Raw genomic sequence first — 17,802 nt, 5'->3', positions numbered from 1 at the left:
CGAGTCTGCGTCTCTCTTTAGAAACCTTGAAGCGCAGGGCCCTGGCCCTCTTGTGACCCTCTTCTCCATCACCACTCTGCTTGCTGCTATCCGAGGCCCTCAAGCTTGCTGGCTCACCCAAGAACATCCAGGGTGAGTGGCACCCCTGTCCTGCCTTCTGGCCCTTCCTTCGAGTTCTCAAGGATGGGCATGGAGCAAAGGCAGGTTTGCTGGGAGATCAGCCAGGTAGAGCACATCCAGAATGAAGGGCATTGGGGGGAACATGAACCAGAGCATCCCTTGGCTGTGGCAGCAGCAGCAGCAGCAGCAGCAGCAGACTTTTATATCCGCACCACAGAGCACTAGCAAGAGGCAGGTTAACCACCAGAACTGCCCGTGGGCTAAACATGGCAGGTGAGAAGCAGTGGGTGGAAGAAAAGCAGAGAAGGGAGAGAGAACCGTAGGGGTTAGCAAGACCTAGCTTTACTTTCTGAAGCCCTGGGTCGATGGCAGACAACTGACTTCGGTCCCTTGTATTACACACAACCAGCCACTTCCCACCTTGAGACCTAGGTATCTGTTAAGATGCTCACCTGTTTAGGACCTTTCATTTCCTAAAAGAAGCACCGGCAGGAACTTAAATAATGTGTTCTATTCCTATGGAATCCAAACCCCATATAATACATGCATAATATTTTTTCTGTTGCTGTTGTAACAAATTACCACAAACTTCATGGCTTAGGACAAAGTATTAACTTATAGTTCTGGAGGTCAGACGGCTAAAGTGGGTCCACTGGGTGGCATTCTTTCTGAAGGTTCTAGGGGAGAATCTGTTTCCTTGCCTTTTCTAGTTTCTAGAGGCCACCTACCTCTCTTGGCTTCTGGCCCCTTCTTCCAACTTCAAATCCAGCTGCTTAGTATCCATCTTCTTCCCTTTTTATTTGTTTATTTTTGTTCTTTTTTTTTTTTGGACAGGATCTAGCTATGTGGTCCTGGTTTAGAATTCCTGGGAAAAGTGATCCTCCTGCCTCAGCCTCCCAAGTAGCTGGGACTGTAGATGGAGACATTGTGGGACCTCCTTCCCTCTTTGAGCTCCTGCCTCCTTTTTTCTTTTTTCTATTTTTTTTTTTTTTCAGTACTGGGGATTGAACCCAGGGGCAATTAACCACTGAGCCACATTCCCAGTCCTTTCTATTTTTTTTTTTTTTTTGAGACAGGATCTCATTGAGTTGCTTAGGGCCTCACTAAGTTACTGAGGCTCACCCCAAACTTGTAGTCCTCCTGCCTCGGCCTCCAAAGCTACTGGGATTACATGTATGTATCACTCTGCCTGGCTCTTTCCTTCTTAATTGCTTTCTGTTAAACAGAAAACTCAGGGGCACTTGATCATTGAGCTACATCCCAGCCCTTTGTACTTTTTATTTTGAGATGGGTTTTCCTTAAGGTGCTCAGGCTGGCCTCAAACTTAGAATTCTCCTGTCTTGATCTCCCCCACCGCTGGAATTATAGGTTATCACCATAACACGCAATGAGGGAAAAATCTTGGAAGTAGGACCCATGATCATACATGAGTCTTTCTCCTTTCTTCCTTTACTGTCTCTTCCTCATACTCTTCTCTGTTAATTAAATGATATTTTTCATTTGTGCAGCATTTAACCCGTGTCAGACACTGTTCCAAGCATTTAGCATACAATGTGTTATTTTCTTTATTTGGGCTCCCCTCTGACTTGATCATCTGTGCTTTGGGTGTAAATTCTCATTTAATCTAAGGAAATTTTCCTTTTCACAATTAGTGCCTTACAACAAATAAGTCCCGTGAGTTAGAAAGCATCAATGGCAAAGCTTGGACTCCATAGCACAGCACTCTTAAGTTTTCTTTTGGCAACTAGAGATGTGGCATTCGCTGTGAAATATTGGTCACTGTTGAGTCATGCGCTTGAAGACAATAAAACAAATGGTGCTTAAGAACACTGTGTTCAAGCCAGGCACAGTGGTGAACACCAGTAATCCCAGCAGCTTGGAAGGCTGAGGAAGGAGAATCACAAGTTCGAGACCAGCCTCAGCAACTTAGCAAGGCCCTAAGCAACTTAGCCAGACCCTGTCTCTAAATAAAATATAAAAAGGGCTAGGGATGTGGCTCAGTGGTTAAGTGCCCCTGGGTTCAATCTCCAGTAGCAAAAACAAACAAACATTGGGTTCAAAATTAGGTTTAAAATGCTAGCTGTACCACTCATATCTGTGTGATTGGGTCTAAGTTAATTTTCATCTAAATCTTCTGTTACTCCTTGTAAAGACTAAATGGCATGATATGAAGTGATTGACAGAGTAAGAACTCTAGAAATGTGACTTACCGCTTGTAGTTGCCTATTCTTCCTTCTTTCATGTCACTTTGCCCTAGAGAGTTCCCAAAGCTGGCACGCTGGAGACTTACTGATAGGTTGTGCCTATGAGCTGCACACAATATCCCATTTGATCCTCACACTAACCCTGTCAAATGGCTGCCATTGCTATCCCCCTTTATAGATGGAGGAAGCCAAATTTAAGTAATTTTTCCAAGGCCACACAGCAGGTGACAGAACCAGATGTGGTATGAATGTTTGGTTCCGTATTCCACACCACTAACTACACCACTCATATTTTGCATCTTTGGCCAGGATGCAGTTTCCACATTCCAGGAGTCAGAGACGTTAATCAGGAAGATAATGTCATGGCCTTTGTTTCACCCAACCTCGTCATTAGACAGTTCTCCCTCTGGATGTGGAACTTTCTCCTTCCACTTCATTATCGGTGAGCATGGAACTTTCTGGGCCATAAATCACTCTGGTTTTCCTTTCCCCCTATTGACCCACAGAGGCCCATTTCACACTCAGTGAATTCAGTATATATCAGCCAGCTTGGAAGGAGTCTGTCACTAAAGAAATGAAGTAATTTTATACTCTCTTTCAAAAGCAAACAAACCTAGACAGCGCCCTGCACGGCCACAGTGAGCCTGGGTGTGAAGGAGGCCCCACGTTATGAAAGTGAACTCTGTGAGAAGCAAAGGGAGTGTTTCTTTTGGAAGTTCACTGGGACTTTCTAAGCTAACTTTGGTCCCATTTTCTGACACCCTGGTTCCTGAAACCATCTTCCACTGCCCAATCAGAGGCTGAAACTCTCAGACAATTTGATATGCTTGATCTCAGGTGCCAGGGCGCCTGCACGGCATGCATGACCCAGGTTAGCCACAGGAGGTGGGGGTTATGGAGTAATTCATAAGAGACATCTTCTCTAGTCTATCTCCTGATGTTTTTGCATAAATAAAAGCAGGTTAAAATGCATTTGCAGCTGGGTGTGGTGGCACATGCCTGTACTCCCAGTGACCTGGGAGGCTGAGGCAGGAGGATGGCAAGTTCCAGGCCCATCTTGGAAACCTAGTGAGACCCTGTCTCAAAAAAAAAAAAAAAATAGGGCTGGGATTGTGGCTCAGTGATCGAGTGCTCACCTAGCATGCATGAAGCACTGGGTTCAATCCTCAGCACCACATAAATATAAAATAAGGGAAAAAAAAGAAAAATAAAAAGAACTGGGGTGGTAAAGCACCTCTGGATTCAATCCCCAGGACCAATAAAATAAAGTGGGGGTGTGGCAGAGGTAGAATGCTCCTGGTTCAATTCCCGGAACCTTCCCCACAAAATAATTTTCAGAGCATTTGGGTGGCATCATGTGCATAGAGAAAAGGTACTGACCATTGGTCCATGTGAGAAGGATGAAAAATATTAAAGACCAATTGGACCAATGAGACATTAGGTCTATTCAGTCCTTTTCTCTCTGTGTACCTCCTTAAACGTGGCTCAGGTAGTGGGTTTGAAGGTCAGGCCTAGGAAAATTCTGGAATTCAGAACATGAATGGCACCATGTAGACCCAGATCTCAAAGCAGGAAGAAAGGAGAGAAAATCCTTATAGGGCCAAAGGTTCTCTCATTCTCCCAGGGGACTATCACCTCTCTCTTTCTCTCCTTCTCTTAAATTCTTTGTTCTGTAGCAGAACAATGAATGGGTGACGGAGGAAAAGAACAGCACAGACACTAACAGTTGTTGGTGCTATGATTAGTAGTTGCTGCTGCTTGTCATAACACATCAGAGAAGCAGCAACCCATCTGTTCCAAATTGATACAGTAGGGATTCAAAGAGAAGAGTTTATCCAGATTGTGAGGGGGAGTGTCTGCAGTGTACGGAACACTGACACGTGTGCCCGTCAACGAAAAGATGTCAGATGCCAGCTTTCTACCTAGCTCTGTATCATGTCACATCTGTCACCACAACAGCGAAGAGTTTTGACAAGTGGGCTGTTTTAGCACAAAGATGTCCAAGTTGGAGGAAGAATATCTTCTACTGAAAGTTAAATGCCACTTCAAATCTACAACACGGCTTAGAGTAGTCTACACTGAACATATAATAGGAAATGGAATCAAACCACCTCTCCAACCCACAAAACAAATTGCTGTAGCGCTCAGTGTTGGCGGTTCCCAGGCACTTCTCACTAGCGGTAATTAGCAGCACATAAATGCTAATGACTAATTACCTTAGCCTGGGCAGACACAAGGAAGGCTGACTTAGATACATACACAGTAAAAACCCAAGTTTTAATGACTCCTGGGTTGGGGTAGGGGGAGGGAGGAAAGGTATATGAATAAATTAATGGTACTTGGAACTTTGGAGGTAGAGTTGGGTGATTGACAACTGTATGCTGACTCTGAAAATAAATTTAATTCATAGATGCACACTAAGTCTCTGTGTACATTGCCTTGAAGATCTGTTTTTCTCTAGATGTTCTGTTGTCAGAGGGTGTGATACCTAAAACTTACAGCAGGAACATCTGGTATCCTTAGTAAAACATGTCAGATAAATGTCGGCTTCTGGACAGCATATGTGGACATAAATCACTATTCTGGAAAAAAAAAAATCAAGGTCAAGAGATGACTCTTCATAACAAGGTGTTAATGAGGTGTCACAAGAACACAGGGCCCTGCCTATTAACCCACCTCCATTCCTGTGTCCTTGAGAGAGAAGCAGTACACACGCCAGAATTTCTATAAATTTGAAACTTAGGGACAGTGACGAACTTAATAAAATGGACTAGAGAACTTATTTTCAAGCTGTGATGCCAATTTTTTTTTAATTTATAAAAAACTTTAGTGGTATTGGGCTGGGGATGTGGCTCAAGCGGTAGCGCGCTCGCCTGGCATGCGTGCGGCCCGGGTTCGATCCTCAGCACCACATACCAACAAAGATGTTGTGTCCGCCGAGAACTAAAAAATAAATAATAAAAATTCTCTCTCTCTCTCTCTCTCTCTCTCTCTCTCTCTCTCTCTCTCTCTCTCCTCTCTCACTCTCTCTTTAAAAAAAAAAAAAAAAAAACTTTAGTGGTACTGGGAATTGAACCTAGGGATGCTTGATGACTGAGCTACATCCAGACCTTTTTATTTTCTGCTTTTGAGACAGCATTTCATTAAGTTGCCCAGGTTGTGCTTGAACCTGTGATCCTCTTGCCCCAGCCTCCTGAGTAGCTGAGATCCAAGAATGTGCCAAAGTACCAATACCCAGCCACAAGCACAGTGTTGACTAGCAGTTTTGTTTAGTTTTGGGAAATGATTTGGGGAAAGGAGAGATGATGAGGAACTTAAGTCCCCAAAAGGCAACTCTGAGGAACTGCCATTAGTGAGAAGAAAGTAGATTATTTGGAAATAACATTCCCCACTGATAGTCTTCATCTACTTGAGGTAATAGTTTTTTCCTCAGGGAAATCAGAAGGGGGCCACTAAATTTTACCAATTAAACTTACTTAAAATCAAACGCCTGAATTTCAGATTCTGTGTCCTGTTGATTTGTACTCTATAACTAAAATGCATATCTTTCTGTTGAATAATTATCATAAGGCTTATCTTTGCCTTGTATTTGTAGTCTTTTGAAGGGGTTTTTATGGTTCTTTGGGGGCTATGGATATAACTCAGTAGTAGAGTACTTGCCTACCATGTGTAAGGCCCTGGGTTCAGTCCCCAGTATTACACCCCCCAAAAAATTAGGATGAAATTTCATATATGTATATTTACCACTCTCAATTCCATTTAAGCACCTACTAACTGAATAGCACACATTTTACTAACTCAGAATCTTCTCATTTTTTTTTACACTTCATAAAAAGGGGGATCTAGGATCTTAAACTGTAACTACTATATTTGAATTCTAGTGCCTCTACACCAGACTCAAAATAAAATATATATATTTCGTATCAAAATTAGTGTGTTTTGTTTTTAAAAGCTGCTGTGTTTGTATTTCCCATAAGTCATTATAATATTTAAACACTGTGCTGACAAAAGATTGAAAATCCTCTTTAAGATTTTTGGTAATGCAACTCTGTTCTGACCATGTCAACCAAACAACTTGTCATTTCAGACAACTCACATCACAATAAAATTAAGGAGATGAATCGATCTCCTTAGGCTTCCAAAAGTCAAAGATTACTTTAAACATGCTTTAGAACAATGACCTTGAAGGTCAAAAGTAGATGAATCTTATCTCACACACATCATAAATACCAGGCCCAAATGAGAGGCTGACAGGTTAGCATCCTTCAAAAGGATGCACTGTAAATACCATTACTCATTATTTGCTTTGAGGAAAAGAGAGATTAAGAGAGTGGTAGAAAGTCAGAGTACTATGGAAAGCAGTTTAAAGATTTCTTGGAAAACTTGGAATGGAACCACCATTTGACCCAGTTATACCCCAAAGACTCAAAATCAGTATGCTACGGGGATGCAGCCACATCAATATTTATAGCAGCTCAATTCACAGTAGCTAAGCTATGGAACCAACCTATGTACCCTTCAACAGATGAGTGGATAAAGCAATTACTATATATATACAATGAAATATTATTAGGCCTTAAAGAGGAATGAAATTATGGCATTTGCTGGTAAATGGATGGAACTGGAGAGTATCATGCTAAATGAAATAAACTAGTCCCCCAAAATCAAAGGCCAAATGTTCTCTTTGATGTATGTATGCTAACACACAATAAGGACTGGGGATGGAAGAATAGAAGTTCATGCTGTCCGTCTACAACTACAAAAAACTTTTTTTTTTTTTTTAAAGAGGAAGAAGGGGAGGGGAGAGGGGATGGGAATAGGAAAGACAGTAGAATGAATCTGACATAACTTTCCTGTGTGTGTGTGTGTGTGTGTTTATCTATATATGTATACCACCAGTGAATCTTCACATCATGTACAACACAATAATGGGATCCTAATTAGAATAAATCATAATCCATGTATGTATAATATGTCAAAATGCACTCTACTGTTATACTGTCATGTGTATCTAAAAAGAACAAAAGAAAAAGAAAAAAGGCAAAGCATTTGGAAGGTACAAGGAGTCTCACCTTGACTATTTTAGACAGTGCAGTTATGGCCCCAATCTTGCATATCTCACCCAAACACAACTAATCTGAAGACCAGTTTTTCTGAAAATGTAGAAGGTCTCTATCCCAAGTTGCTTACCAGAATACTTCTGTAAATACTACTATGAGAGATATTCTGCCAAATACAAATGTCCTTGTCTATTTACACTTTTGGTGATGTTTTAATACTCAGTCACGTTTTTGCACCCCTTAAAAATTCACACCTCAAGTTGCCAGCTGGCCCACCACTTAGTCTTCTTCCTGTTCATACAATTCCTCCCTGGTTTTAACTGCCTTGTTCCAATGAAGTAGTTTGCCTGCTGGGGAAGCTCAAGTGTCCTAAGGTTTCCAGTTTTAATACCCCTCTTTTTCTAAATGAGGTATTTAAGAATACCAAGAAACAATGCCTGTGAAATGTCAGTATCCCCAGTTTCCTCAGTTCTGTCATTAAAGACTTGATAACATTTAAGTTTCATATTTACCTTTATCTGTTAAATCATTTCCAATTTTCTTCCTCTTGCATTAGGAACTTTGGGGAAGAAGACCCTGATCAGAGGGCTGGGGATGTGGCTCAAGGGCGCTCGCCTGGCATGCGTGCGGCCTGGGTTCAATCCTCAGCATCACATACCAACAAAGATGTTGTGTCCACCGAGAACTGAAAAATAAATATTAAAAATTCTCTCTCTCCTCTCTCACTCTCTCTTAAAAAAAAAAAGACCCTGATCAGAAAGAAACTTTTAAAAGTTATACAGTAAGTAATATGTCAAAATAGACTCTGCTGTCATGTATAACTAAAAAATAAAACAAAAAAGTATTTAAAAACCTGAAGATACAAAATTATACAGTGAGTAATAATTTGTATAAATTGTTAAATAAAACTGTCAGTTGATTTGTCTAAACAACAGAGAACTGAAGTTTCCATCTGTATTAGTTTCTCGTTGCTGCTGTAACAAAATACCCCAGATTGAGTGGCTTGCAGTAATATGTATTTATTACCTTAGCATTTTGGAGGTTAGAATTTTGTAATGGGTCTAAATGAGTTAAAATAAAAATTTTGGCAGGGCTGCATTTCATTTAGAGACTCTAGGAGAATATCCATTTCATTTTCTCATTTGTGGAGGCTGCCAGCCTTGCTTGACTCATAGTCCCTTCCTCCACCTTCAAAGTCAGCAACAGCTGACCTAGTTTTTCTCCCATCACTCAGACAATGGCTCTTTTGCTTCCTTCTTCCACATTTAAATATCCTTATAATTTCGCTGAAGCCATCTAGATAATTCTGGCTAATCTACCCACCTTAAAATCAGCTCATTAGCAACCTTAGTTTCATCTGTCACACTGATTCCCCTTTGCCATATAACATACTCAGAGATTCCAGGGATAAAGATGTGGACATCACTGTGAGGTTGTTATTCTGCCTATCACACCATCGTACTCACCTAAATATTACAGAGCTTGGCAAATGCTTTCTTTTCAGTAGTTACTCCCAACTCCCTACTCACTAGAGTTCTGAACTTGTCTTCCAAAGAGTTCCATAGTGGGTGGTGTTATTGCTTACAAGAGAATTAGTGGTTGACAAAAAGGCAAATGGACAGGGATCATCCAATTGCCCTAAGTTCATTGAAATGATCCAGGGAGGAGATTGAATATGACAGGCGAGAAGATTAAAACTAAACAACATTGTCTATTATGACTCATTCCATTGCTAGATATAAATTGAGCAAACTATTATATTAATAATTTAGCTGGGCAAGGTGGTGCACATCTGTAATTCTAGCTACTTGGAAGGCTGAAGCTGGAGGATTGCAAGTTCCAGGGCACTCTAAGCAATTTAATAAGACCTTATTTCAAAGTAGAATTTAAAAGAGCTGGGATGTATCTCAGTGGTAGGACCTAGCATGTGCAAGGTGGTAGATTCCGTCCATAGCACCACCAAGACGACGACAACAGAAACAAAACCCAAAAAACTTACACACTAACAGAAAATGTGTGAAAAGCAAAATCAGCCTAAATTTCCTCTATTAGGACTTGACGGCAGTCATCAATGGTCTTGGATCTTGTCAAATCCTGGCTCCCCCAGATTATCACCAAAGGAGCCCATTGATAATACAAAACTGTTTGAGACTATTCTAACTGAAGCAAATTATTTTATTGCTTATTGTATGAGAGTGATTGTCACTCTAATGGAGTTTTTTTCTTTCTTTCTTTTTTGGTCCTAGGGATTAAACCTAGAGATACTTAGCGATTGAATCACATTCCCATACCTTTTTATTTTTGGAGACAGGGTCTGGCTAAATTGCTGAGGCTGGCTTTGAACTTGGGATCCTCCTGCCTCAGCCTTCCAAGTTGTTGGGATTGCAGGCATAGGCCACCACGCCTAGCAACATATTGCTAATTTAAAAAATAGTAATTAAAAAAAAATTCTACATTACTCCAGTTTAGTCTCCCTGTGGACATTGCTGTTGCCCTACCCAAATTTCTTCCTCCTTTTCACCAATTGTCCACCCCCAGTTTCTGTGGGCTTTGCTGGCATCTGTAACTAAAAAGGATTATCATTTGGTGATGGAGCTGGCTAACCCATAGGGAAAACAGGAACTGCTCAAGAGTCAACATCATTCTCAGAATAGCCAGTGAATGACACCTGACAGGTGTAAGACTATAAAGGCTTACCTACTTGCCATCAGGTGGGACGAACTCGAGAGTGTCAATTACAACTGAGTGAGAGACTTCGCTTGAAACTGCTTTCTTGCTTGGTTTCTTAAGTTTCCTATAGTGCTTATTCCATTTCATTACTAGTTTCTTCTAGGATCTTCTCTTTTAAAAATCACGTGATCTAGGCCGGACACCCTGGTGCTTACCTGTAATCCCAGATTGAGAGGCTGAGGCAGAAGAATTGCAAGTTCAAAGCCAACTTCAGCAATTTAGTGAGTCCCTAAGGAACTTAGTGAGACTCTGCCTTTAAAAAAATTAATAATAATAAATAATAAAGGGCTGGTGATGTGGCTCAGTGGTTAAGTGCCCCTGGGATCAATCCCTGGTACCAAAACAAAAACCAAAAAATAAATCACTCAGTCTGGGCATGGTAGCACAGGCCTATAATTCCAGGCTACATGAGAGGGAGGAGGATCTCAAATTCAAGGCCACCTTGGCAATTTAATACAAATAAGATAAAAAGGGCTGTGAATGTAGTTCAGCAGTACAGCGGCCCCCGGGTTCAATCACCAGTACTACTAAATAAGTACTTGTCACTTGAACTCAAATCCTTGGTTTGGGGTCTGCTTCTGGGAGAATGTGATCTACATTTATCCCCTAAAATTCTATCATCTGGGCTGGAGGTGTAGCCCATTGATAGAGCACTTGCCCATCATACACAGGCCCTGGGTTCAATCCCCAGCACTTAAAAAAAATGTTGTGATCACTAAAACTGGATCACCTGAAATCTATGTAAAGATTTGGTCATGTCTCCCCCTACTGCAGCCTTCATTAGGTCCTCCTTACCTACTTGATATCTTCATGTGACATTCAAGGCTGGCCACTGTTGGTCTTTGCCTGCCTCTCCCTCCCAGCTCGTCAATCCTCGCTTCCTTCTCTGTGGTATAGTGGCCTCAATTAGCTTTGTTCTACCCATGAAAGTTCTAGCAGCCCTGCAGCCTCCAACAGCTCCTCCAGATGGGTTGAGGTTTCTGTTTTGTACTTTCCCAATAATCCCTCCAAGCCCTCCCATTGCACTGACCACATTATATTGCAATTCGGTTTTCATTTATCTCCCCAACTAGGCAGTGAGATCCTTAAAAGCAGGGGCCATGTCTTCATCATTTTGAAGTTCTCATTAGCCTGCACAATGCCTAATGCATGAAGGTCTGTTATAAAAAAGTTTTTGAATGCATTCACAAGCCATTTTTTTTTTCAAGCAGAGGTGTGTAGGTAATTATAGCAGCATGCCCTTTAATTTTATCTCTTGGAAACTGGAAACACACTCAAAATAATAAAAATGACAAAAACTTTCAAAACATTTATGCTCTGGCAGTCAAACATAACTGCAGGGTTTAGAGTGATAAGGCAATGGTATCAGGATTTCATCCTTCAGTATCTACCTTGGGCTTTTTGTGCTCAAAAATTTTTACTCCAACTCAGATGATAACTGGCTGGTGAGAGCCATTATGTAACCCTTATTGGTTTATTTTATTTACTTATTTTTTTTAGTGGCTTTGTTTACCAAAAAAAAAAAAAAATTTTAACTTTGTGGTTTTTGTGGACTCCGAAGGACTGCTCCCTGACCCACCTCCTGGATTAGGAACACAGCCTACTAGTTCCACAGCCACCACTCACCGCCATCCTCATTCCTTAGCTGGGTTGGCATGAGTGGAAATGCCACAGGAAAAACAAGAGAGGGAGCTAAATTCAGTTTGCCTGGTTTCATCCTGCCAGAAACTATCTGTGAGAATCATTCAGCATCCATCATATGTGAAAAAATCAAAACTAGGAGAAAAAAAAAAAGTATTGATGACTTTTAAGGAAAAGTCACATCCTTGTGAATTGGAGTGTTAACACATCCAGAAAGCTGGCCTCAGGATTAGTGGCATGCAGATCCAAGGTCACAGTGAGGTGAGAGGTCAGAGCGAATGTGGTCCACAGACACTTGGTTATGCAAGGGAGGGCTTTTCTTTATCTACAAATGGTTCACATCTGGAAGACATTGAGCAAGATGCTGCACCGAAGCCCTCAGAATCACATTTGCAAGGGTCCTTTCCTGTCTCATTTCTTAAATTATGGTTTACCTGCTACTCACTCCTACCCTCTCTTGCCTGATCAAGGACACTGTTCTAGAGATTATTCCTGCTCTTCCCTGCATCATTGTTTTTTTTTTTTCCTTTCCTTTGGATCATTCCCAGCAGCATAAACTCCCATCATTTCTCCCATATCTCCCAAATCCTTTCTTTCTTTCTTTTTCTTTTTTTCAGTATGTGATGCTGGGGGTTAAACCCAGGGCCTTATGCATGCAAGGCAAGCACTCTACCAATTGAGCTATATATAGCCCCAGCCCTCCAGATCCTTTCTTTATTTCTCTCTTTCTCTGTGGACTATGCCATTTCACCCCTCCATTTTTGTTTTCCAACATGGGGACTGAACTCAGGTCCTTATGAATGCTCTTCAGGTGCTCCTCCCATCCCCCACTTTTTTGAGACAAGGTCTTGTTAAATTGCCCAGCCTGTCCTTGACCTTGGCATCCTCCTGCCTCAGCCTCCCATGTAGCTGGGATTACAGGTATGCCCTGTATAACTAAATTATTTTAAAAAGTCTCCTATACTGCTGACTGTAATTACTTTGCTCACATTCTCAATTTGTCCTTCTTCAGTCAGGCTTCAGCCCCCATTGCTTTGTTAAAATTGCTCTTGTCGAATTTACTATTGACCATCCCCTAATTAGACCCAGTGGTCAGTTCTCAGTTCACTTGATTCATTAATAACATGCGCACTGGGGCTGGAGATGTGGCTCAAGCGGTAGCGCGCTCGCCTGGCATGCGTGCGGCCCAGGTTCGATCCTCAGCACCACATACAAACAAAGATGTTGTGTCTGCCGAGAACTAAAAAATAAAATATTAAAATTTAAAAAAAAAAAATAAAAAAAAAAATAACATGAGCACATTTGTTTTCTCTCTCTCTGAAAACACTCCCCCCTTTCCAACATGGCTTCTAGGAAAATGCACTCTCTGATTCTCTTCCTAGATAACGGGTCCTTCCTTCTCAGTCTCTAGGCTGGTTCCTCTTTATCATCTTGGCTTTATGACATATAGAACCCCTGCCTCACTCTTAGGACTCTTTTCTTTCCTCCATCTACTCTATTCTCTTGGTGAACTCATCTAGTCTCATAGCTTTTTATGCTAATAAATTTCCAAATTTATATCCCAATCCCAAACTCTCCCATGAACTCTCGATTCTTATCTGTCTACTCATTATTTCTCCTTAGATGCCTGACATAAATCTCAAACCTGGCACTTCCCGGGATGAATCTCTGGTCTTTCTCCTGAAGTCGTCTCCCTGAAATCTTCCCTCAACTCAAAGCTGTTCTCACAGTTGGTCAGGCTTATTTAACATCTTGAACTCTCACTAGACTCTTTGTCTTTTACTGACTCCAAATACAAACCATGAGCAAGCAAATCCTGTTGGCTCTACCTTCAAGATCTATCCAAATAAGACCACTTCTCACTATCTCCATGGATACCATTATGGTCTATCTAAATCATCAAAATCTTTCCTGGGTTGCTGCAGTAGCTGCTTAATTGGGCTCCCTCCTTGAACCTAATTTACAAATGACACCATCACCACATTCCTTATTTTTTTCTTCTTTATAATATTTATATCATCTATATAAAAACATATTTGATCTCCTCTCTTGTGATATAGTTTAGGTACAATTCAATATATTCCCTTTAAGCATGCATTTTGTTTGTTTGTTTTTTGGTTCTGTGATTGAATTCAGGGGTGCTTAGCCACTGAGTCACATCCCAAGTTCATTTTTATTTTTTAATTTTGAGACAGGGCCTCACTGGGTTGCTGAAGCTGGCTTTGAACTTGCAATCCTCCTGCCTCTACCTCCTGAACCTCTGGGATTACAGATGTGGCTGTAATCAGCCTAAGTATACAGTTTGATGAATTTGAAAAATTTATGCACATGTAGCTACTACCTCAGTCAGAACATAGAACAAGGCTTCAGTGGGGTAGATTGGTGGTAGAGTGCAATACATGAGACCCTGGATTCAATCCCCAGCTCCAATAAAAATAAAAATGAAAAGAACATTTCCATCATGTCAAAACGTTTACTTTTGCCCCTCTCTTTGAGTAAATTATTACCCTATCCCTGGCTCCAGGCAACAACTGATGTACTTTTTAACAACTGGGGTGGGAGTTAGAGAAAGAACAACGTGTTTTCTTTTTATGGGAAAGATCCAGTTGAGAAGAAAAATAGATGATGCACATCACAACACATTATACTGTATTCACCTTTCCAGAAGTTCATATAAATGAAGTCATCACAGAATGTATTATTTTGTGTCTGATGTTTTTGAGATTCAACCATGTTGCTGCATGGATCAGTTCATGCCTTTCTATTTATGAGTAATATTCCATTTAAAGGCTGTACCATGACTTGCTTATTAATTCGCCAGTTGATGGTCATTTGGATTATTTCCAAACTGGGACTCTTTTTTTTTGTAATGGGGATTGAACCCAGGAGTGCTTTGCCCCTGAGCTACATCCCCAGCTCTTTTTATTGTTTATTTTCAGGTGAGAGGTTTAGAACCCTGCTAAATTGGTGAAGCAGATCTCAAACTTGAAATACTCTTGATTTAGCCTCTCAGGTTACTGGGATTATAGTCCTGCACCATTGTGTCAGGCCAAATTGGGACTCTTATGTACGAATAAAGCTGAGTAAATATAAACCATGTGTATACAAATCTTTGCATGGGTATGTTTTCATTTCTCTTAGGTAAATACCAAGAATTACTGGGTCATATAGTAAGGATATATTTAACTTCATAAGAAACTGCTAAACTGGTTTCTCGCAGTTGTACCATTTTACATTTCCATCAGCAATGTGTGAGATTTCTTTTTTCTTTCTTTCTTTTTTTTTTTTTTTTTTTTTGGTACTGGGATTGAACAGGGGTGCTTATTTAGTGACCACATCCCCAGCCATTTTTTTGATATTTTATTTAGAGATAGGGTCTAGGTAAGTTGCTTAGGTACTCACTTAGTTGCTGAGGCTGGTTTTGAACTTTTGATCCTTCTGCCTCAACCTCTCAAGCCAGTGGGATTACAGGCGTGCACCATAGAGCCCAGCTGTATGAGATTTCTGTTTGCTCTACATCCTTGGTATTGCTTGGTATTTTCAGTCTTTTTAATTTTAGCTATACTAGTGGGTATGTAGTGGTTATCTCATAGTGGTCTTAATTTGCATTTCCTTATGACTAAAGATGCTAACAGTCTTTTCATGTGCTTATCGGTCATCCATATATCTTCCTTGGTAAAAACATCAGTTCCAATCACTTGCCCATGTTTTTAATTGGGTTATTGCTTTCTTGTTGAATTGTAAGAGTTATTTATATACTCTGGTTGAAAATCCTTTTTCAGATATTTGTACTACAAATTTTTCAACTAGTACATTGAATGTTTTTGTTTTTTTTTTTAAAGAGAGAGTGAGAGAGGAGAGAGAGAGAGAGAGAGAGAGAGAGAGAGAGAGAGAGAGAGAGAGAATTTTTAATATTTATTTTTTAGTTCTCGGTGGACACAACATCTTTGTTGGTATGTGGTGCTGAGGATCGAACCCGGGCCGCACGCATGCCAGGCGAGCGCGCTACCGCTTGAACCACATCCCCAGCCCCTGTTTTTGTTTTCTTAACCTATCTTCTAAAGAGCACACATTTTAAAATATTTGACAAAGTCCAACTTAGAAATTTTTCTTTTATTGTTTGAATTTTTTTTATGTCCTAAGAAACCATGCTTATCTCAAAGTTGTGAAGGTTTTTTTCCTAAAAAATAATATATATTTTGCTTATTTCATTTTTTTCTTCCATAAATAAACAAACAAACAAAAAGACTAGAGAAAATTTGAATTAAACTGACTGGTTCTGTTTACATTTTCTAACTTCGAACTGTTTTTTTTTTTAACATCCTGAACTCTCACTTGACTCTTGTCTTTTACTGACTCCAAGTACAAACCATGAGCAAGCAAATCCAGTTGGCTCTACCTTCAAGATCTATCCAAATATGACCACTTCTCACTATCTCCATGGATAGTGGAGGATCAAACCCAGGGGCTCATGCATGCTAGGCCGGAGGTACTCAACCGCTGAGCTACATTCCCAGACCTAGCTTTTGTTTTCTTAGCTGGTAAGTTTTGCTCGAGAGACAATATAGCAGAGTGGTCAAGGGCAAAGACTTGCAAAATAGACAGACCTGGAACTGGAACCCACAGCCTATCCAAGTGGCCTTGAGTGGGCAAGTCACTTAACTCTCTGAGCTTCTTTCCTCATAATCAAAATGAAAACAGTGATGATTTTTTTTTTTTCATGAGAGAATACACACAAAATGCCTAGTCTAATCCTGGGTGCACAAATAGGGTTTCACACATCTTAGATTCCATTAATATTGTTACTATTATGACAATGATGGTGTTAAATATGCAGCTGCTAATGCCAGTTTAGCTAACAGAATATGGTGAATATTATTTATAAAATAGAAGTTAAGAGTATTGCTATGATTATTATTAAATTATTATAGGAGAATTTCCCAAATAGTAATGAGTCACACATTTCACAGTTGGCAGTATGTTTTCCTAACAAAAATTTGGGGGTGTTTGTAATTTGTTAGAGCCATATGTCAACAAATTCCTTCCAAACTTCTAAGAATAGAATAACCTCAAATTATTTTTACCACAAAAGGACTATCTTAAAAAAAAATGCCTGTCTTGGCTGCTGCTGACTGTGCTTCAGAAAGTCAGGTCTGGAAGAGTCTTTGTACATTTAAGCAGTTTAGTAATTGCTTGTTTTTTCTTGTCTTGGACCATGTCAATCACTCATCAGTCACATGCTAGGTCTTAGGAAAGAATATAGATTTACCTGATCAACTTCCTTTCCACTTACAGAAGTTTTGTAATTTCAGGTTCAGAGTGCCTTCCGGCATGTCAGCAACATAACTAAGTCTCCCACATTATTTGTATGTCATCTATAATTAAGTTAGCTTTTCAGGTTTACAATCCTGGACCAAATATTGAATAAGCAACCCCAGGCTCCCACATTGGTTGCATTTAATAAATAAATATTTGAAACCAGCCACTCCAAAAGGGCAACTCTGGTTCCTTTTGATAATTGCTAAACCCTATGCGCCAAAGCCTCATTATGTATTCTGTGGTGACTTCCCCGGAGGATATAAACACAGTTAGACAGAATTTGATGTCAGTAGGTTGTGATGACTGAGGGACTTTTGCTGTCTGGGTGATTTTCAACTTGCGCTGCTTAGTGCCCGTTCTCCAGTGAGACATTCTGAAAGCACAAAATGACTCACTTCTCACTCTCATTGATCTATCGGCTTCAATTCAAACCACACCAGATACGAACAGTTTGGTTTTGACTTAATATAGTTGGGTAGGGTTTAGCGAATGTGTGTATGCTTCTTTACCCCTGAACTAAAAGTCTACCTCTCCACGTTGCTCAGGGGCATGATATTTCTTTTTCAGAGATAGGATAGCTGGGTTTTGTTGTTACCGAATTATTCAGCTTTCAGGTCACACTTCAAGTGACACAGCATGTCCCTGGATGTCAGTATGCAGACTGTTTTCCATTTCATTACTTCTTTGGGGATTTGTAAGAGACTGTTCCGGAGGACACTTGACCAAGG

At 40.4% G+C, this 17,802-nt stretch overlaps 1 pseudogene; it reads left to right on the top strand.

Annotated features, from left to right (window-relative positions):
• Positions 1 to 262: 262 nt before the first annotated feature.
• LOC113179909 (ras-related protein Rab-39A pseudogene) overlaps positions 263 to 17,802 on the top strand; it is a 52,095-nt pseudogene continuing 34,555 nt past the window's right edge.

Source organism: Urocitellus parryii, chromosome 7 (genome assembly GCF_045843805.1).
Source record: "Urocitellus parryii isolate mUroPar1 chromosome 7, mUroPar1.hap1, whole genome shotgun sequence".
NCBI classification, from domain to species: Eukaryota; Metazoa; Chordata; class Mammalia; order Rodentia; family Sciuridae; genus Urocitellus; species Urocitellus parryii.
The sequence above is the reverse complement of the archived record's forward strand: the minus strand, read 5'-3'. Positions and strand labels throughout refer to the sequence as shown.